This window comes from Amblyomma maculatum, unplaced genomic scaffold (genome assembly GCF_055883805.1).
Source record: "Amblyomma maculatum isolate TAMU_Amacu unplaced genomic scaffold, ASM5588380v1 scaffold_15, whole genome shotgun sequence".
Classification (NCBI taxonomy): Eukaryota; Metazoa; Arthropoda; class Arachnida; order Ixodida; family Ixodidae; genus Amblyomma; species Amblyomma maculatum.
The window spans coordinates 5027694-5049153 of NW_028146740.1; the positions used below are offsets into that span (position 1 = coordinate 5027694).

The 21460-nt window shown below is 50.1% G+C and overlaps 1 protein-coding gene across 1 annotated transcript in view; it reads right to left on the reverse strand.

Annotated features, from left to right (window-relative positions):
* Positions 1-13393, reverse strand: part of PRAS40 (Proline-rich Akt substrate 40 kDa) — a 275365-nt gene extending 261972 nt beyond the window's left edge. The window contains exon 1 of the mRNA XM_084586178.1: positions 13178-13393. The gene's annotated coding sequence lies outside the window, so the exon portion shown is untranslated. The remainder of the gene's footprint in view (positions 1-13177) is intronic.
* Positions 13394-21460: the final 8067 nt, after the last annotated feature.

The window sequence follows — 21460 nt, forward strand, 5'->3', positions numbered from 1 at the left end:
ATCTCAGGGATCTAGAAGATCCGCCGTTTATAGAAGGCTACGTCTGGGAAGGGTGCAACAGAACGAGCACGGAAAGAAAGGGTGGAGGGGTAGGTATGTTGATACACCAGGGAACAAATTGGCAAAGAATTAAATCATCTTGTAAATAACATATCTGGGTTTCAGGAACCACTGCCGGCATAAGGACATGGCTAGGGGTAGTTTATTTAGGAACAGGACATCAATGCAGGCAAGAAAACAGGGATCTTGTTGAATGTCTCAGTGACGATATAAGCCAGTTTGGAAACGGGGCCAATATTATTCTGCTGGGGGACATGAACGGCCACATCGACGATCTGGATGGATACGTGGATTGTAACGGGAAGCTAATGCTAGATTTCTGCGAGCGACACGATCTAGTTATAGTAAATAGAGAAACAAAATGTGAAGGCCAAATCACGTGGGAATTCCGCAACAGGCAGACGACCATTGACTATTGTCTAATGTCGCAGGAAATTTATAGCAAGGTCACAAAAATGGAAATAGACGAAGAAGGGGAGTGTAGTCTGGGAGGTTTTCACATCAGAGGAGGGTGCATTTAGAAACTCCAATTGCACGCTTGGGATTTACGTTATCGGTCCCGCTTCTACTCTCCTTCGGTGCGAGTGCGAAAGGATTTGCGTTGCCTCAAATTTGTCAGTACTTACATAACTACATAGCAGCTGCGGACAGATTCCCCTGCTAATTGCATTCCAAATTTACAAAACTACAAATTTTTGCTTCATATCTTTTCATTCAATAACTTTTGTGATCTTAAACCTTTTGTTTTTGTTTAGTTGTCAATTACTTTATTACACTAATTCAGTTTGTGTAGGTCATTTGGCAGTCCACACTGAACCCTGGCCAATCCCCCTTCGTGGGTATGTGCCAAATATCAAGGAAGAAGAAGAAGAAGAAGAAGTGATCATAAACTTATTATTCTGCAGACGGGGCCCTTGATGAAAAGAGAAATGGAACTTAGACAAAACGTAAACGCAAAATTAAACGACGATCAAATAGCGCAGATAGCAGCAGACATAGAGGAAGCAATAGAGAAAAGCCCCATGGAAGACTGGGATTATGAACAGGTAGAACTACTCATAAGGAGTAAAATTCAGGAGGTTAAAGTAGCAAACCGCTGGAATGGAAAGAGGAAGCCACGGAGCTGGTGGAATAAGGAAATCAGGGAAGGTATTGAACAACGACGGGCTGCTTCAAGGGAACACCGAATGGCAAAGAAAGTACAGGCTTCTCAGGAGGAAATCGACCAAAAATGGGAATCATATCGACACAAGAAACTTCAAGTGCAGGCCCTCGTCCAAAAATAAGACAGTCCACCGATCGCTGGATGGCTGATATACACGATGCCTCTAGAAGCGGAGCAAGCGGAGAATTCTGGAACCATATAAGCTGGCTAGGGAAGAAGAATCAAAGAAAGCAGGATCGGATTCAAGATAACGAGGGAAATTGTTTAAAGGGAGACAATGCAGTGAACTACATTACATCAGTTATAGCCGAGTCATTTAAGAACGACGATAGGGTAATCTCCGCAAATCAGGAAGCAACACAAGGTAGCAGAATACAAAGCACCTTAGAATTGACCAATCTAAACTGGAAAAAGGCAGAAAAAAATATTCCTAAAAACACATCTACAGGAATAGATGGAATTCCGATCAAGCTGATTAATGAACTCGGTCCAAAAAGTAAGGAAACGTTGTTAAAAGCTTTGGAAACAGTCATAGCGAATAAGCAAATTCCGGACAGCTGGCGGCCGAGTAAAATGAATTTGATTTATAAAGGGAAAGGAGAAAGGATGCACATAAAATCCTACAGGCCGATTACCATAACATCTGTAATGTACAGGTTAGCCATGCAGGCGGTGAAATTAAAGGTGCAAGCATGGGTTGAAAGTAACAAGATACTCGGAGAACTTCAGAACGGCTTTAGAAATGGTAGGCGCTTAGATGATAGCCTGTTCGTGCTTACCCAATGCATGGAAATATCTAGAGTGGAAAATAGACATTTGTATTTGGCCTTCCTGGACATAAACGGGGCGTACGACAACGTAAGCAGGGAACTCCTGTGGAACATATTAAAAGAAGAAGGTATCGGTTATGAGATAATAGAGTTCCTACAGGAAATATACCGGGATAACAAAGTAGAAATTACGTGGGAAGGGATAAGAAGTACAGAGGATGTCAAAGTATGCAAAGGATTAAGACAAGGCTGTCCTCTATCACCGGTGCTGTTCATGCTTTATATGATAAACCTGGAACGGAGGATACAAGACAGTAACCTAGGTTTTAACCTGTCATACAGATTAGGTGGAAAGGCGGTAGAGCAGCGCCTCCCCGGATTGATGTATGCAGACGATATTGTGCTGCTAGCTGAGAGTCTGGAAGAATTGCAAACTCTAGTTAAGTATTGCGGAGACGAAGGGGACGCTCTAGGCTTCAGTTTCAGCGCAGTTAAGTCGGGTCTGATGATTTTCAACGGCTCATCTGATCAGGGTCTTAAAATTCAAGGCCTTGAAATACCTAGAGTAGCAGAATATAAATATTTGAGGGTATGGGTAAACGAAGGATTGGCATACATTGGAAAGCATAAGCAATCACTTAAGGCCAAAGGAATACCGGGATAATTAAGCATAAGGCATTGTGGGGATACAATAGGTATGAGGTATTGAGGGGTATTTGGAAAGGAATTATGCTGCCCGGGCTTACTTTCGGAAATGCGGTTTGTGCCTAAAATCAGAGGTACAGTCGACATTAGAAACAAATCAGAGATCCGTTGGACGATTAGCACTAGGTGCCCACGGCAAAACTACAAATGAGGCGGTACAGGGAGATATGGGCTGGGCATCTTTCGAAGTACGGGAAGCTCAGAGTAAAATATTATATGAGGAACGCCTGAGGAAATTGGACAGTAACAGATGGGCAGCTAAGGTATTTAAATACCTGTACCTAAAAAGCGTTGACTCAGAATGGAGGAAAAGAACTAGGAAACTAACTAGTAAGTATGCTAGTAACAAGGACGGAGAAATAAAGAGCATTAAGCAATAGGTGAAAAACACAGAAGGTAAAAATTGGATAAATTCGATGAAAAAAAAAAAAAAAAACAGAGTGTGGAATTATACCGTAAGTGGAAAATGCAGATCAGGAAGGAAGATTTCTTTGATAACTCAAGAGGCAGTGCCCTACTTTTTGAAGCTAGATCAGGGTGCCTTAGAACACGCAGCTACAAAAAGAAGTTTAACAATGGAGATGACGCATGTGCTGTATGTGGAAACTCCAGTGAAACAATTGACCATATTATACTCGAATGCAATGGTATACATCCGGAAGTTGATGCAGGCGCAATCACTGTTCCTGAAGCTCTGGGGTTTAGAGATAACAGTGGCCGGGTGAATAAACCGGCGGTGGAAACTAGCAAAAAACGGCTGGAAGATTGGTGGCTTAAAAGCAGAGAAGTGACATAATGTTAGTAATGTAGGAGCAAAATTTAATAAATAGAATGATGGTTTAGTTACCCATTCTAAATCAATAATTAAGATATTGGGAGAAAAATGAGCATGATAGCTACTGCTACCACCCGTTTCAAAGGGGACGCTCCTATATTCCATCCTTCCATCCCATCCATCCAAAGCGCCGCCGGCACGCCGGGCACGGACGAGCAGACGACGTGGAAGGAGCGCGCTGGCTGGGTTGGCGCGTGTTATCGTTTTGACTACTCAGCATAACCGCGTGGTTCTGATAGTTCTGCATGCGTGTCATCAGTGCCTGTGTTAACAGCGCCCTAAGAGTATGCAGCACCATGCCAGGCAACTGCTGTGTGCCGCTGTGCACCACGAAAGCAAGAGAAGATCGGTTACCATGAGTTCCCGTGCGATTCACAACGTCGCGCAACATGGCTGGAAAAGGAAGCCGGTGGGAGCCGAGTGACAAGTCACTGGTATACTCACTGCACTTCACAAATGACGATTACAGGGAGAACATAAAACTGAAGATCCTGCTTCATTCAGCTGTCCCCTCCGTGTTCCCGAACTGCCTGCATTACAAGTTAAGTTACTCACGCGGGCTCATGTTTAACCAAACAATCTTGAAAAAATTAATGTGCGCAGGTCAATAGCTTTATTGTCCCCACTTGTTATAGCTACACTTCATTTCCTCCTGGACAACCCCCCGTGTCATCCTGAAGCATGTGTGTTTCAAGGTAGCTGCGCCACGGTCACTTTTATGACGATGATATCAAAATGGTATGCCTTGCCCAACATCGCATAAGTGAAGCCATGGAGACACCAAGAGGAGCCGCTCTATTTGTCAGATGACGAGCGACTCTCTTGGTTTGAGTTGGACTTTGCCATATCGAAGACATTCAGGTCCAAGGAGGCACGTCGAAGCAAAGGCTAACCAAACAAACGTACGAAGTGACAATCATGACAACCAGATCCACAGTGGCGCAAATTAAGTACCTTCTTGATCACATCAAGTATCTTACAACAATGTCTTCTGTGTGCCTTACTAGTGCATTGCATTTAAACGAATCTTATTTTCAGCTTCCGATACGCCCTAAAGCAGGCTCTCAAAGCGGGTCTATAGTATCGCTTTTTAGCAGCCTAAGGCAATTCAAAGGCGGGAACGACAAAGTTGACGCAAGGGCTGCAGTTTTCACCTCGGAGAAAATACTGAAGGTACCACTAGCAAAAAAAAAAAAAAAAAAAAAAAAAAAAAAAAAAAAAAAAAAAAAAAAGAATATATCGACTGAGATTATACACATTTTGCCATGCTTTGTGCAGGTTGGCATCTTGCAAGCATCAGTCTGCAAATGCATCTATCAACAATAGGCAGCTATAAAACTTGGCATTCGTGATTATGAAAGTACCTTGCCAACTGCCATATCACGTCTGCTGCGAGAGAGTTTTCGAGTCATTCATGTGTGGTGTGAACCAGCAGCTGACATAGGGTTAGCACCGATTGCATTCTTGGCTGGTTACCTTGCACGTCCATTTGAAGAGAAAGTATGAATGGTTTTACAGAATCTCATGAAACATTTTTATTTATTCTGTTTTCAGTGCCTGCCCGTGTTTTCATTATTTATATATTACCATAGTTTAAATAACTTCTAGTGCTTACTTTAGAGTGTCAATAATTTTATTTTATTAGCCCCCATCCATTTATTAACTTTGTGCCTTGTGATTCCTGCAAAACCCTGGACTTATCAAAATTCTTGATGATGGACGCCTAAATTATCTGAAAATCACCATGCACCTTTGTTAGCAAGTGCCCACAGGTCATAAGAAGCAGCAAGCTATGCCACATGTTAGTTTCATCCCTTCTTTCCTATTTTGTGCAATTTCCGGAGTTGATTTGCGAGAGAGAAGACCACAGTCACACTAAGGACCTAACCAAACTAATGCGACCACTGCTGACCAACTGGACAGGCAACATCAATTAGACAGCGGAAAAAATAACGCTTGCACGTAAACATTTTTCGAGAAAAGTTCTTCGCTTGTAAAATAAGCTTGCGTGTCTTCTGTGCATCACGCGGCTTCATAATCAAACCAGAAAAAAACTGCCTGAGCCTGCGGGCGTGTCGTTGAACTGGCTGTCTTGTGTTGTTTCTTTTGCAACAGTTTGTGTTAGCTAGTATGTTTTGGTGATGGTACCCACTTGAATATTATTTCCAGTGAAAACGGAGGAACAGGCTGAACAATTATGTTGAACGCTACGTCCTGAATTGTAAGTTTCCAGAAGTGCACGCTGAATAAATGGCCCCAGACCATGTCCCGATTTCAAGATTGCAATATCTAATACGTTATTACAGTGGTTTAAACGCAACTAAATGGGTGCGCACTCAGCGAAGCACACGACTGCCTCGTTCTCGTTGTAAACGGAAGACCACGAATGACTTGGAAAAGCCTATTGATGATGACTTGCCTCTATCACCTTATCAATAGCAAACTTGCACATAACATCACATAATGTGTGAAACGCCGCTCACAATCCTAAATTGAGCAAGCGCCGACCACGCGGACGCCGAAACGAAAGCACAGCCACGGCCGCTGCGCGCAGCTCTCCGCCCGGACTCGATGGATGGATGGAATATAGGAGCGTCCCCTTTGAAACGGGGAGGTAGCAGTAGCTATCATGCTCATTTTTCTCCCTATATCTTAATTATTGATTTAGAATGGTTAACTAAACCACCATGCTATTTATTAAATTTTGTTCCTACATTACTGACATTACGTCTCTTCTCTGCTTTTAAGCCACCAATCGTCCAGTCATTTTTTGCTAATTTCCACCGCCCGTTTATTCACCCGGCCACTATTATCTCTAAACCCCAGAGCTTCAGGAACAGTGATTGCGCCTGCACCAACTTCCGGATGAATACCATTACATTCGAGTATAATATGGGCAATTGTTTCACTGGAGTTTCCACATACAGCACATGCGTCATCTCCATTGTTAAATTTCTTTTTGTAGCTGCGTGTTCTAAGGCACCCTGATCTAGCTTCAAAAAGTAGGGCACTGCCTCTTGAGTTATCAAAGAAATCTTCCTTCCTGATCTGCATTTTCCACTTTCGGTATAATTCCACACTGTTTCTTTTCCATCGAATTTATCCAATTTTTACCTTCTGTGTTTTTCACCTGTTGCTTAATGCTCTTTATTTCTCCGTCCTTGTTACTAGCATACTTACTAGTTAGTTTCCTAGTTCTTTTCCTCCATTCTGAGTCAACGCTTTTTAGGTACAGGTATTTAAATACCTTAGGACTGGTCCCGGAGCGGTGGCGATGAGAACTAGGCGCAATACGACTCTTCTGGGCGACGCGACGGGCCGCACTATTCTAGTTCACTATAGGCTGCACCCAAGTGCGCCTCCATTGAGCGGCCGAGTCCGAGCGATTTCTGAGCTTTGGGCATAGAATAGAGAAAGAGATTGGTAAAGAGCGGTCACTCGGCGAAAACTGGCCCCAGGAAATGACGCGCGACTTTTTGCGCTGCCGCCGATTGATGGCGGCACCAACGTGTGCATGCACGGACGCGCGCGCGACGGCACTCGCTGCAGCGGTAACCCGCCCATAGAGAAAGAGATTGGTAAAGAGCGGACACTCCCATAGGGCCCAGCGGCCCATTTAACTGTAGTGCACCAAGCGGCCGGCGGCAACTACATCCGGTCTTGCTGAAGGGCGCGCGATTTGAATGCTAGCCACGCGCTGCGCCCTTCCGTGCCCTTTTGGCGCATTATTTTGGTTTTAAATGGTCTGCTAGTGTTTCTATTTATTTTCAGCATGCATAACAACAGGAAAAATAGATTCCTAGTTCTCTAAACTGGCCATCAACGCAGCTGCGCCGCAGCCTTTGCAAAACAGTAGTGCAGAAAAGACGCGAAGTGCTTCGTGAAATGAATTTATTTTGCTGCATATAAAACACGAGATGCAACAGATGTAGACGGATGCATTGCCAATACTTGACACACATTAGGCGCAGTGCACAATACAGAAAAATAAAAATACGCAAGGTGAGAAACAGCACTTAGGTAGAGACAAAAAATAGCATAACTGATTTCCGAATTATTGCAAATGATATGTAACAATCAGGCATTATACATAAACTACACAGTCCCAGTCGCGGCAAACTTAGCAAGGGTAACCTGTATTGTCCAGGGCAGAGAGGAGAACTGACGCTTGAGGAAAGGCCACACCATTCACTCGTCGCATCTGCCGTGCTTCGGCTGCAGTCCGTGGGTCCATGCAGTGCTGCTGGAAAAGGAATGAATATGGTGCAGAAGGTTGCAATGAAATGTAAGGCCACTGCACCGCGCACACATCTGTGCATATGGGTGGGTACTGAAAACTTGGTGAGCAGCAGTTATGGTCCAGAACAGAAAAGCTGTCATTCGTAAAATTGATATAAAAGCTACTCTTGCAACGTAGAGGTCAGGAAATGCAGGCTAACCGAACCTATCTGAAAATGCATTTCTACAGAGCGTGAAATAACAGCCACTAAACTAACAATATTCTTCAAGAGAACTGAACAGCTGAAGCAATGAAGCTTGCCACATAATAAAACATTTTTCACTTTAACGTTGTCCTGTTAAATCTAACGCGACACCACGCAAAACTAGCCGTTCGCAAAACCTTGCGCCATGTCACATGTCATCGCGGCCGGCGAGCCATATTGGCGAGCGCCTTGTCATGCCTGTTGGCTGCCCTTCATGTGCGACTTTGTGAAGCGCAGACCGCAGTACTGAGCTAAACTGCCTGAAATACTGCGTAGTTTGACAAGAAAGTCAAGAATGAAACGTTTCTCACTTTACCGTTGCTCTGCTAAACGCGACACTTAGCAAAGCTAGCCGTTCGGCAAACTGCGTCACCATGGCCGCACCGGCCGGCAAACACGCCATTTTGGCGCAACGGCGTGCCTTGATGCCTTCACATGCCACTTTGTCAACGTTACGAGCTAAACTGTCCGAAATGAAGCTGTTTCCCGAGAACACAACATATTACACCTCGCCGTGGTTGGGAACCGCCAGAGTTACGGCGTAACGAACTGCGCCTGAACAGCCGGCGCGCCTGTTCACGAGCTGCGAAACTTATTGGCACCGGCCGGCATGGTCAGCGTAAACTGCATGAAATGCAGCGTAGTTAAGCAAAAAACGTTGCTCACCTTGCCGTCGTTTTAAACCGCTGTCGTTCCGCGCAGCAGCCCACAAGAGGTCTGTGCCGCACAAGCGCGGCGAGGCAGGAGCATACAACCGCTCCTTTCGACAACTTCTTGTCTGCTCCGGCGGGTTACCGCTGCAGCGAGTGCCGTCGCGCGCGTGTCCGCGCATGCGCACGTTGGTGCCGCCATCCATCAATCGGCGGCAGCGCAAAAAGTCGCGCGTCATTTCCTGGGGCCAGGGGCCGTATTACGCACCGCTCTCAAAATCGCTCTCAAGTTTGAGAGCGTGACGTCAAAATGACGAGGCACAGACATGTGAAGTGTGACGACATCACGGCTTTAGCCAATTACAAGCAGGCTAGGGTGCTTAATAGCAAAGCCCCACCCCGGAAACTTTTATTTGCACGATAAAGGGGCCGTGTGCAAACATTTTTCGTGAAAACGCAGTGAATAAAAGTATAAATGTTCTATTTACCCAAGAAACATTGTTCGAAGCTATAATACGGCAACTAAAAATAGAAGCATTTTCAGTATTACAATTAAATGTGCGCCTAGGTAACGATTTTCGCCGCGAGGGTCAGCTGACGACAGCGAGGCGTGAACATGGCGGCCTGCAAAGAAACAGCTGATTTTCCCGTCTAGTTGCTGCTTTTTACGCATAGTTTAAAATCGAGGTCCTCTGCGGATGTTGTTAGTTGCCGGAAAAATCTGACTGAAAGCAGTAAAGGCTACGAACCTGCAGTGAACAGCTTGGTGAAAGTGTTTGTCACGAAAATAGCTTGCTGAAGAGTGTTTTTCATCAGTGCTTACCACCGATGACAAGAGCGACGAGCGGTAGCCATGTGATCTAGTGTTGTTTCTTTGGAAAATACAAGAGGAAAATGAAGGCTACACTATTACTTCTGCCGATAGATGGAAGCTGACAGTATCAGTAAAGTAGGTGTCAGCCGCTATGCAAGAGCTCGCGACTGCAGTGCGGGAAACGAGATCCGACGCACGACCCTTCACCACTGACTTGTCGTGCAAGCCACAGTGACTCGCTGCTGTGCTTCGCAACCAGTTGACTTCAGACACATTGGGCCCGGTTCTTCATATTGCGATTGATGCTACTGCTGCTCCATTTCGTTCATGTTCAGTAGCTGATGTTCTGTGTGAGGTACAGAAACCGACGTTTACGCTCCGTTTTGGTTTGTTCAAGAGAAAAAAAGCACTTTTTTTTTTTTAATTGTCACTGAGGCGAGAACGAGTTTGTTCTACCAGACCTCAGTTAAGAGGCGATAAAGGTAGGCCTGAGCAGGGATGTCTAGTATGTTGCATTTCGCGCAGCGGTAAGAGTGATGGTGTTGGTCGCACATTGTTGCAAGGCCTCTCTGACGGTGTCGTAGTTTCTGTTTGTGCTAGACGGTGTCCACTCTGTCGGCAGGAAAAGCAAGCGTATCATGCATGTGATGCTGCGAGCGAGCTCGAAATCGGCTCAATTTCTGCGATCGCACTATGAAAATTAGCTTTCAAGTGCCTTTATATCCATCAAAGAGTCTTTAGTGTTTCAAAATATGTTCATTTTACACACATTACGCATTCTCTTTCAATATTATGTGAATTATGTACAAGCCTTTTCTATTAAAATATCAGTTTGAACAGAAGACGAATTTTTTTGGTTATTTGTTGAAAAGACTTAGAAAATAAATGCCAATGACAAAAGTAGCTGTGCAAAATGTGTATATCACACATTTATGGCGTAGTCATTTATTGGATGCTTATAGTTTAGCTTCCTCTACTGTCTTCAAGCTGTTTAGCATTCTTCTTGACAGTGTTGCACGTTTTATTAGTGTAAAATAACCTTTATTCACACATAGTCCCAGCAATGCATTTGTTATGATTGCAGTTATTTTATTGTCACTAAGATTTTTGTCATTCAGCAGTCATTCTGGGCACTGAAGCCAAGTAAAATGCACTATTCTCCTAGCAGCTGCTACAGCAGAGCAGCAGCTACAGCTTTGTTATATCTGATATATAAGCATTTTGTATACTGCACCATGCATACAGTACCTATTTGTATAGGTAGCTTCAATATGCAATGGAATGGCTTTTTTGGGCCTAGTAATTTATTCTCGAATGTACATGTCAATGTTGTATGGTCAATGTATATCAAGGTACATGTGCTTCTCTATATGCTGCCTCTTTTGCAGTAAAAACACTCGAATGAAATGCTGCTGCCAAGAAATAAGTGTTTCTACTGCTGAATATAAGTGGCAGTAAAAAAAAAAAGATCTTTGTTGGTAGTATTTTCTGATTACAGTCAACATCATGAACATTTACTGCCTTGCTGTAATATTGCACTTTTCAGTTTAAGCATGTTTACACCACAGTGACCACAGCCAACTGTACCAGGCTGCAAGACGGTAGCAAAGAAGAGACAGCGAGCTGGAACTGGGATGGCTTGGCGCTGGTGTAATCAGCCATGACTTCAGTGGATAGTTGCCGTCTCATGGGTGACCAAAATATGACATCCACTTAGGCCCACCTTTTGCTAATCTCAACAGCTTTTGAGCATGCTTTAGCACTCAATTGAAGATCCATACTAAGTAGCCCACAGCCAGAATCGTAAACATTCGCAGGAATGCTTACAACGTGTGCCAATGCTGTTTAGGCAAGCATATTGTAAGGACAGCCTTGTAACTTGGTAGTGATGATTACCTGCATAACAGAAGCACCCCGATTTCTTAGGCAGCAAATAAATTTAAACACTATAAATATTTGTTTCCTATTGCTTTTGCCATGAACAAAATTTCACTGCAACATGCATTCTTTGGCATATAGCCCGTCTCAGCATATTCAGGAAATGTATCTCTTGCCGAAGCCGAAATTTAAGTCAGTCTCTCCCTGCAAGGCTTGTTTTCAAAAAAAAAAAAAAGAAAAAAAAAAAGGTCTTGTCCTCAGAAATGACTCCCGGTCTTTGCAGAAATGAAAAGAAGCAGGCGTTTTTACGGCGCATTCACTTTCAAGCCGCGAATGTGTCGCAGGCAGGGAGCGTGACAAATGGCCCGAAACCAGTCATCGAGGAGCAAGGCGCGCTGGACAATCAATAGTCCCTTCATTCTGTGCTTTACATTTATTTCGACAGCTCTCGCTAGGTCATTTTGAAGACAACTGTTAAAAAACAATGCACGAGTGGGAACGAGACCTTTTGGTTGGAAAAAAAGCCTTGCAGAGAAGCCGACTTACAACAAGTGGTATTGCACACATCAATGCATATAATCAAGATCGTTCGATGACCAACACGAGTTTTTAGATCTTAATCAGGAAAAAGACGCAGGTGTTCAGCAGACCTTCGATCACCTTTCGGTGCACAGGAGTACCGCTATCAAACATTATGGTGTCGCAGCGCTGGCAGACAAGGATAAGACTAGGGACACACACAACTGCACTGAACTTACAACTTTATTTTGGACGCTTTTGATTCGCGCATATATAATTGACAGAAGGATGAAATGAAAAGAAGCAGGCGTTTTTACGGCGCATGCACAAACGCTAGACGAACGCGCCGTGGAGGAGGCTTTGGTCCGGCGGGGCAGCCAGGGTCACGAAATGCGCGTGTTCGCTTCGCAGATCTGAGATAAAGCAGGCACAATACTAGTTTACTATGATCTTCAGAACTCTTCGGCAAACACACGCAGTCAATAACAAAATCTACTCACTATTGTGATGTTCACAACGTGCGTAGTACCCCTTGCCTAGCGACTTGTTTCCGTATCCTTGACGGCAATCATCGTTCCGCCCGATGGCTTCCGCTACCGACGCACTGCGTGATGCAAACGATCTTACATTCCCTACGTACGTTGGAAGCACGGTATAATCGTGGTTGGAAGCCTCCGGTAGCAAAAAAATGCGGTGCGCTTGCCGCCGCGGTGACGACGCACTTGCCCGCAAGCCGCCGTTCACCGATGTTCGTCGGCAATCGTCGCGCAGTCACTACACTTTCTGCTTGTTCCCGAGTTGAACAGAGCCGGAGCAACTTGTCCGTCAAGTCAAACGCGTGCTCGTGCTTCATTCTTCGCTGTGGATCGCCGATACAATGCCTCAAAGCAGCGCATCGCAATTTACGCGGCCGCCATTTTCACTCTCAAACGTTTGAGACTGCTTCTGTTACTTCACAAATAGTTTCACATCATCTGTAAGTCGCCGCGTACGTCCCAATACCCCAGTGCACCCCGAAGACAACAGCAACCGGCGACCGATCGGTGCACAGCAGCAGGTATGCAACGGTTGTTTCAAGCGCGAAGAAACGGGATCGACGCATTTATTCAGTCTCCACATGCCTTCGCCCGGAGACTGTCGCGTGATTATGCCGCGTCAGTAATTGTGACTACCGCATAGCTGCACTGCCGTGTAAAAACTCGTTAAAAAAACTGCAAGACTGTAGCAGAACGCCGACAAATGCTTTACCTAGAGCTCGCGGGCATGTACGAAACACCATCATTCGCGTACGACTCACCGTAGTCGGAGGCTGCAGACAGGCCAGCGACAGGAACGAAGGCTACGCTGTTGAATTTAGGGCAACAATCCACAAACTGAATCAGATTTTCACCGAATTTGCATCTATCGGGATGATGCCCCGCAAACTACAACAAGCCGACGCATGAAAAGCGACCTAGGGCTCGCAAGGCGCGAGCACCCGTTGCCCGAAAAGCGCGCCAGCTTTTGCTCGGGTGCGGTGGCTAGAAACAGGGTAATTGGCATCTGGGTTTGAGGCTTATTTCCAGAAAAAAGCAAATACTGAAAGTTGTTTGACGTCACATCCGTCGAGAGAATCAACACATCCTCCTTTCTACTTTGGTTCTGGGCGCGCATGCGCAGTTCACGGAGCCGGCTCTCCGCCCAGTGACCGCTCTATCTCTTTCTCTATGGCCCGCCGGAGCAGACGACAAAAAGCTGTCGAAGGGAGCGAGCTGTTGTCTGCTCGTGCCTCGCCGCGCCTGTGCGGCACAGACGGCATATGTTATCTCTCATGGGCTGCTAAGCGGAACGACTGCGGTTTGGAACGACGTCAAGGTGAGCAACGTTTTTTGCTGAATTACGCTGCATTTGAAAGTTTCCATGACCACGCCGGCCGGTGCCAATTAAGTTTCGCATCTCGTGAACAAGCGCGCCGGCTGTTCAAGCATAGAGAAGTTCAGACGTAGTTCGTGACGCTCCGGCAGATTTTAACCGTGGCGGGGATTAATATGTTGTGTTCCTGCGAAACTGAGCTGCATTTCGAACAGTTTATCTCAGCACGCTGGACAAAGTAGCATGCGAAGCACCAAGGCACGCCGTTGCGCCAACATTGCGTATAGCCGGCCGGTGCGGCCAGGCCTGACGCGGTTTGCCGAACGACTAGTTTTCCTAAGTATTGCGTTTAACAGGGCGACTGTAAGGTGAGAAATGTTGCATTCTTGACTTTCTTGTGAAACTGTGCAGAATTTCCATAGCTCAGTACGGCGGCGACTGCGCTTCACAAAGTCGCGCGTGAAGGGCAAGCTAGCAGGCATGACAAGGCGTGCTGGCCGCCGCGGTGACGTGACATGGCGTGAAGCGGTTTTGCGAACGGATAGTTTTGCGTGGTGTCGCGCGTTTAACAGGGCAACCGCAAGGTGAGAAATGTTTCATTCTTGTCAAACTGCGAGGCATTTCAGGCAGTTTAGCTCAGCACGGTGGTCTGCGCTTCACAAAGACGCTTCAAGCCAACATGGTGTGCTCGCCGGCCGCGGTTTTGCGGACGGCTAGTTTTGCGTGGTGTCGCATTGCATTTAACGGGACAACGTTAAAGTGAGTTGTTTTTTATTATGCTGCAAGCTTTATTGCTTCAGCTGTTAAGTGCTTTTGAGGAATATTGTTAGTTTAGTGACTGTTATTTCACTCACTGTAGAAATGCATTTTCAGATAGGTTCGGTTAGCCTGCATTTCCTGACCTCTACGTTGCAAGAGTAGCTTTTGTATCAATTTTACGAATGGCAGCTTTTCTGTTCTGGACCATAACTGCTGCTCACAAAGTCTTCAGTACGCACCCACATGCACAGATGTGTGAGCGGGGCAGTGGCCTTAGAGTTCATTGCAACGTTCTGCATGATGCTCATTCCTTTTCCAGCAGCACTGCATGGACCCACGGACTGCAGCCGAAGCACGGCAGATGCGACGAGTGAACGGTGTGGCCTTTCCCCAAGCGTCAGTACTCCTCCCTTCCCTGAACAATACAAGTTACCCTTACTAAGGTAGCCGCTACTGGGACTGTGTAGTTAATGTATAATGCCTGTTTTGCTACATATCATTTGCCATAATGCGGAAATCAACGTTATGCTATTTTTTTTTCTATTTCTCGCCTTGTGTATTTTTATTTTTCTGTACTGTGCACATCGTCTAATGTGTGCCAAGTTTGTCAATGCATCCGTCTCCATCTGTTGCATCTCTTGTGTGTTTTATATACAGCAAAATAAATGTTCATTTCACACAGCACTTGGCGTCTTTTCTACAATACTGTTTTGCAAAGGCTGTGGCGCAGCTGCGTTGAGGGCCAGTTTAGAGAACTGGGAATCTGTTTTTCATGTTATTATGCATGCTGAAAGTAAATAGAAACACTAGCAGACCATGTAAAACCAAAATAATGCGCCAAAAGGGCAGGGAAGGGCGCAGCGCATGCTAACATTCAAATCGCGCGCCTTTCAGCAAGACCGGAAGTAGTTGCCGCCGGCCGCTTGGTGCACTTATGGTGGCTAGCCACCATAGTGCACTACAGTCAAATGGGCCGCTGGGCCCTGTGGGAGTGTCCGCTCTTTACCAATCTCATTCTCTATGCTTTGGGCAACTACGCAGCGGATAATAAATGGCCGAGAGAGGCCGTTAGAAACAAGTTAAAATATTATTAAAAATGTGACACGTTTTTTCTTACGCAAGAAACAAAAACTGCATTCATTCCTGGCAGAGGGGGTCGGGGTTCGTTATGAGCGGACGTGTGATGCATGAGCTCCGTTGAAATAATCTGTTTTGGCGGATTGGAGCTGTGCATCATCAAATGTTCATGATCAGCGGGCTCCCTTCTGCACTTGGCATCGCCAGGAACCTCCAGCGAGCGTGTGAGTGACTTTATTTTCGGCGTTGAACCTGTTGGACTCCTCGTAAAGCGGGACAAGTGCTAACCCTAACAGCCGTGGAGACGCAGGGTAGCGACTGCGGATGCGCGGCGTGGAGTTCGCGCAAAGCTGAGCAGCGTTCGCTCAAAGCCAGCCTGTAGCTCTGCCAATGGAGCCTTCCGGGGCGTCTCGCGGCAGGGCTCGCAAAAGCAAGGCTGAGGTCACCACAGCCAGGAGAGCCCTGAGCGCGTGCCGCCCGGCGATTGAAGAGTGCTCCGATCTGCTTCAGCAGTTCCTTGTCGCTGCCCAACGGAAGATGCTGGCGACCCAGTCAGCGGAGGCCGCCAAGAACGCACTCCGCTCTTTGCGCTCGTCCAACATCCCGTCTGCTATCGTCACGCGACACGGGCTAAGTGTATGCGCCCCCGATCAAGCCTCGCGCGGCGCACCAGAAACAGAAAAGGCACAACCAGACACTGTAGTTCCCACTTCAGTGCACAACATGGCGTCCCAAGACGAAGACGCAGGTTCCGCAATGGATACTTCCGTGTTGCGCAAGAGGCGGCGTTCGCCCAGCCCCAGACGAAGCGACACTGACAGTCTAGAGGCAGCAGGTGGCAAGAAGGAGGCCCACCGGCCCCCTGATTCTGGCTCCTTCTCCCGCTTTACCCCACCGGAGGGAATTGCAGGCCCAGTAGAAGCCGCTCCAGTCATGGGCATATCCAGCACCCTGCCTGCTGGAGCGATGCCTTTGGTGCAGCAGGAGCGACCGGCAACCTCCAGCACCTGCTCCACGGCGGAGACCAGCACAGAACGGCAGCTGCCTAGCGCGTGTGTCCAGGCAGCAGTGGACCCCACCAACCTGGTGCCTTGGACAATCAAGACAACCAAGGCCCAGCGGCGCCGTCAGGCGGCCCTCCGTAGGGCTGCGTCGGCTGTGGTGGCCCCCACCGCGCTGCCACACAAGACGGTGCTTTTCCGCCCTGCAGTCCGGGGTACTGGGTTCACCAGAGAACAAGGCTGGGACCTGGCGGAGGAGCTTCATCCACGTCCTGGCGTGCTAGCAGTGCGCGTGAATACGCGTCGCAACGTAGTGGCCGTGGACGTGGCTGACGAGGGCAATTTCAATGCCCTCTTGGCCACAACGGTCATCCGTGGCCTGCCCGTGCGGGCCAAGGAACCAGCCCCGCTCAACGAGTGCAGCGGGCTGGTATTTGGTGTCGACACCCGCCGCACGGCCGAACAGCTCCTTGCAGCGGTGGACTCTGCTGTGACAGTGAAAGCCGCCTCATTAGACGGCAGCACCCTGAGGCTCAGGTTCGCCGCTACTGCCCCGCCGCCACATATATCCATCCACGGCCGGGTCTTGCCGGTCCGACCATGTCGTCCTCGCCCACTACAGTGTGCTCGGTGTTTTAGCCTGGCCCACGCAACCGAAGCCTGTCTCGCCATGGAGCGTTGTGCCCGTTGCGGCGGGCCACATCCAAGTGCGGAATGTGCCAGAGCCAAGCCACGGTGCTCAAACTGTGGAGGCCGCCATGCTGCCACGAATCCAGTCTGCCCTGCGTGGCAGAGAGAAAGGCACGTGGCCACTATCCTCGCGACGTCAGAAGTGCCCCTCTCCCGGCGGGCCGTTCGCGCGGTTGTCTGTGAGGGAACTACTCCTTCGGGTGGCCAGCAGCACCAGCGTGCTCCCAGCTATGCGCAAATGGCCTCCCGTGGCGTGCACCAGCGCCCGCCCCAGCAGCCCCGACAGGACCAGGGACCGCGCCAGCAGCAGGGGCGTCAGCAGCGGCCATGCCAGCAGCAACGCCAGCAGCACCCCGGGGGCTCCCAGACCACAGCTCGCACCGCACAACCCATTTTCGGTGCGGGCAACATCCACACCACCTCTCCGGACGAGCGAGATAAAAAGATCGAGCAGCTGATGGCTGCAATTCGCGTCCTCGCCCGGTATATCCCGGAGGACTCTCCCGACAGGCGCGTCTGCTTAGAAGCAGCAGGCGCCTCCTTACAGGATGTCCAACATCATGGCTAGTCGCCGGACACCTCCCCGAATTCCTTCCATCCTGCAGTGGAACGTACGTTCTCTTGCCGCGCGCTATTCAGAGCTGCGCTTACGAGTGTCTAACGAGTCTCCTGAGGTTGTAGCGCTGCAGGAGACGTACGTTCGTGCACAAGAGGGGGACCCTCAAATGCGGCTGCCCGGCTACGTCGGATACCACTCCCCGACAACCTGTGAGGAGGTTGCATGTGCTGCAGTGCCGTGCAGTGATCCCCAGCACAAACCAGGGAAATCTCGGTGCGCGGTTTATGTGCGGCGCGATGTCCAACATGTCCTCGTTGACTCGGCGGCGGCGACGAGTGATGTGCAGGAGTGTGTTGTTGTTACAGTCCGCATACGTGGTGTGGACACGTCTGTGGCTAGTGTTTACGTGCGTCCAGCTGTGCAGTGGAATGCCCAGTGCTTCAGTGCAGTCTCTTCATGTTGTGCCACCCGACAAATCATCCTCGGAGATTTCAATGCCCATCATTGTGCGTGGGGAAGTGCCCGAAACACCGCGCGAGGAGACGACCTACACGCCATGGTAACACAGCTGGGACTCACACCGCTGAACACCGGCGAGCCCACCTTCCGGCGACGCGGCACACCCGGCTCCTGCATAGACGTCGCGTTCGCGTCCAGCGGCATCGAGGCGACCTGGAATCGCGCACCATCACTTTGGGGCTCTGATCACTTCTCTATCCTCATTGAGCCCACTGCCAAGGAAGCTCGCGCCACGCGCACTTACTCCATTGTCAACTGGAACCGCTTCCGCAGCGAAGTAGAAGCCGCAGCTACGTCCGGCGCGGATTTCTTCTCCAGTCTCGTCCGTAGCGCGTTCGCAGCCACTCGCCGCGTAGAGGTTCGGGCAGGGCAACCAACGCCCGACAACAAGCTGCTCGACCTGAGACAAAAACGCGACAAAGCTGAGCGACGAGCACGGCGGACGGACCGACCAACCGACTGGACAGCATACAATCGGCTGGACGCAGCAGCGAGGCGGCATTCCAACAAACTTTACCGCCGGCAGTGGGCATCGCTCTGCAGGAAGATGGAGGAGGACTGTAGCTCGCGGCGGCTCTTTACCACCCTGCGACGCATCACAACGCCACAAGCGAACCCGCAGCCGCTGGCCGCTCTCGCCATCTCTAGCGGCCTTAGCTACGAGGAGCTAGCTGAGCGGTTTGCGGACCGCTTTGCGCCGCAAAGCCCCGTGAACGCAGGCAGCCAAACTTCACCTCTGAGTTCCGGAGACAGAGCCAGCGCTCCTACCCCTGGTGACCCTTGTGATGCCCTCTTCACAGTGACAGAGCTCAACAATGCGCTACAGCGCTGCCACCGTCGCTCGGCGCCAGGGCCGGATGGGGTGACCTACCAGATGCTGCGCAACCTGGACGCAGATCAACGGCTGGTTCTCCTGCAGCAGATCAACCTAGTGTGGGAACGCGGGACCCTCCCGGAGGACTGGCGCACGGCAGTCGTCTGCCCCATCCTCAAGCCAGGACGCCCACCAACCCAGCTCGCGGGATACCGTCCAGTGGCGCTAACATCTGCGGCTGGTAAGCTCATGGAACACATGGCTTTACATCGCCTTAACGAGCAGGCTGCGGCGGCGGATTTGTTTGATGAGCGGCAGACGGGCTTTCGCGGAATGCGGTGCACTGCGGATTCCATCTCCGATGTTGTCAGCGCGCTCGAGCACGCGAAGGCAGTGAGGCAGGTTGCGTTGCTTCTACTGCTGGACGTGTCGGGCGCGTTTGATAACGTCTGCCGCGCTCCCATTCTCGCGACGCTTGAGAGGGCTGGCGTGGGCGGACGCTTGCTACAATACATTCGGAGCTTTTTCCAGGCGCGCTCCATGCGCGTTCGCGTGGGGGGTGCTCTCTCGGCGCCTCGCCCGGTCGGGCTAGGCGTGCCGCAGGGCTCTGTCCTGTCACCTTTTCTGTTCAATGTGGCGATGTCGGTGGTGCCGGGCTGCCTGCCTGCAGGCTGCCGGCATCATGTGTACATCTCCATATACGCAGATGACATTGCTCTGTGGTGCCTGGGACCGCCGGGCGAGGCAGCACGGGTGCGCGCGTGCCTGCAGGCAGCTCTGACGGCGGTGAGCGACTGTTTGCGCGGCCTAGGTCTCTCGCTCAGCGCGGACAAATCCGTCGCAATGGCCTGTGTTCCGAGCTCGCGCAAACGACCACCGCCGCTCACACTGGACGGGACCCTCTTGCCGTGGCGACGTTCGGTGCGGTACCTGGGGTTGGACATAGACCAGCGCCTTTCCTTCCGACCCGCGGCGATCAAGGCCTGCCTGCAGATGAAGAGAACCACCGCCGCCGTACACAGGCTCACTGCTCGAGGCCAGGGTATCTCCCAGCAAGCAGCGTTACGGCTGTACAACTCCGCGGCTCTGGGGGCAATACTCTACGCGCTACCGCTCGTCACACTGCGCAAACCATGCTGGAAGAAGCTAGAGGTCGAGCATCGCAAGGCGCTCCGCATTTGCCTCGGCCTTCCTCAGAACTCTCAATGCGCAGCTACTTTGGCCGAGGCAGGTGCGTGGCCTTTACAACTTCAGGCCACGCGGCGGGCGCTCCGACACATCGATCGCCTACAGCGCGCAAAGGACGGCGGCCCGCTATTACATCGGTTGCGACATCATCGCCACTCACGCATGGGAGCGGCGCTGCTCGAGTACGAGCAGCTCACCAATGCAACGCCCCCCTACGACCTCTTCTCGCCCTGGCCCGCTGCTACGGAGGTTCAGCGAGAGATTGTCGGAATCGCGGGGAAACGCACCACACCGCCCTGTGCAGTGCAGCAGCTGACCAGAGCCGTCATCTACGAGGAACTCCAACACCACCTCCTCGTTTACACCGACGGCTCCGTGGCCAGAGACAGTTGCTCGCTAGCAGCGGCGGCTACCATCCCCGCCCTGCAACTGCACAGACAGCTGCACCTGTCATACCTGGGTTCTTCCACCACGGCGGAGCTGCTGGGCCTACGCCTAGGCCTGGATCTACTGCTTGAACTGACTCCGCCGCCACCCAGGTGTGCCGTGCTATGTGACTCCCGCGCTGCCCTCAGCCGCCTTCGAACCACCGGCCGGGGAACTCCGCTGCTGTGCCAGATTCGCGCACGTCTCAAGCACTTGGCGGAGCGTGGCTGCGCTATACGGGCACAGTGGATACCCGGGCACTGCGGCATAGAGGGCAACGAACGTGCCGACGAGCTCGCGACCGCAGCACATGAACTCCCTCCTAGCGACGAGCAACTCGCTTTGGAGGATGTGCGTGCGGTAATCGACGATCACCTCCGGACGCAGCACCCCGACCCACGCATCGCAAGAGGTGAGCGCATTCACAGTGTCAGCGGCCGCTCGCTGACTCGGCTGCAACGCGCAATGATCCTCCGTGCACGCATCGGATGTGTGTGGCCTGGGGAACGACGGATGCGCCACGGACTTGCCAATAGTGACGTGTGTGACGGCTGTGGCGAGGTAGAAACTCTCGAACATCTTCTACTGCGCTGCACCGCGCTAGCCGAACCACGACGTGAGTTGCTGGCGGCTTACAGAGCGCAGGGGGTAATCCCGGACAGCGTAGCTGTGCTCCTGTGGCCGCCGGGCTGTGCG